The sequence below is a fragment of the Frankliniella occidentalis genome, unplaced genomic scaffold (assembly GCF_000697945.3).
Source record: "Frankliniella occidentalis isolate FOCC.00 unplaced genomic scaffold, Focc_3.1 Scaffold166, whole genome shotgun sequence".
Taxonomy (NCBI): domain Eukaryota; kingdom Metazoa; phylum Arthropoda; class Insecta; order Thysanoptera; family Thripidae; genus Frankliniella; species Frankliniella occidentalis.
The window spans coordinates 419,707-420,835 of record NW_026267292.1 but is presented as its reverse complement, the minus strand read 5'-3'; the positions used below and the strand labels follow the sequence as shown (position 1 = coordinate 420,835).

Genomic DNA, 1,129 nt, shown 5'->3' with positions numbered 1-1,129 from the left:
GGGGGGGAGGAGCAGCCGCGGTGTGGAACCACACGAGTCTATTCATAGCGCGGCGAACCGTCGCTTTATTTTCGTCGGCGTCGTCGCCGGCGGCTTCGGTGGCGGCGGCGGCGGCGGCAACAGCGAGCTCGGCGACGGCGCGCCCCGCGAGGTGGTGCCCGGTGGGGCCGCGGCCGTGCTGCCACAACACAGTCACACACACATACACACAAACACACACTGGCGAACGGACATCATTTTCAAGTCAGCGGGAGTTCCCCGGTTCCCGATTGGTTATCGACCAACTGCAGGCGCGGCGCAGGCATGTACTAATCTGATTGGCCGATCGGGCCGAAGGAAAAAAATGCAGCACCTCGCGGTGGGGCCGAACGAACAACAGCCAGCAGCAGCGCGAGTGAATGCGAGCCTTGTCCATGTCCGTGTGTCTGGGCGCGTGTCTTACCGACTGCACGATGGAGAGCCCGTCAAAGCCATTTATATTCCAGACCCTCACAGGGAAAATCCCCTCGCTCCTGCTGCCTGGGCTCCAACAACAGGCTCCAGCAGTACTGTATGAAGTCGCCCACGCATGGAGCCGTAGGTTCTCCTGGAGTCGCTCGCGCCTGGAGTCTGGGAGCCTGCAACAGCAGCTCGCCAGCAAGCAGCAGTCTCGCACGGTCTGCCCGGGACAAGCTTCCGTCTGGGCAGTGTGGCCAGATGCCGAGCGCGCCGAGTCGCCACCAGGCGGCGCTCGAGTCGCCAAAAGTCGCCAAGAGCCCGAAGTCGCCAAAAGTCGCCACCATGGCCCGAAAATCGCCAAAAAAATCGCCAATCACGGCCTAGGATTTTGGGGGAATTTCCCGGAATGTCTGCGCCGGGTCGGCTACACCGGCCTTTCTGAGCCGGGCCAGCCCCGCTTTTGGGCCCATGTCGTTCATTTCTACCCAAATTTCGCAAAAGTCGCCTAAAAAAAGGCTCAAATCGCCAATTTTTCTGAAATCGCCAAGAAAGTCGCCAGTCGCCAATGGCGACTTTTTTGTCGCCAAACCAAACCAAAAATCGCCACTTTGGCGAGAAATCGCCAAGCCTGGCCACACTGCGTCTGGGGGCTGGGGCTGGCGGCCCAGCCCAGGCCCGGCCAGACCGGGCT

General features: G+C 61.3%; 1 protein-coding gene across 2 annotated transcripts in view; it reads right to left on the bottom strand.

Annotated features, from left to right (window-relative positions):
* LOC113212694 (integrin alpha-PS2) overlaps positions 1–1,129 on the bottom strand; it is an 85,807-nt gene that overhangs the window by 42,299 nt on the left and 42,379 nt on the right. The gene's annotated exons all lie outside the window — the stretch shown is intronic.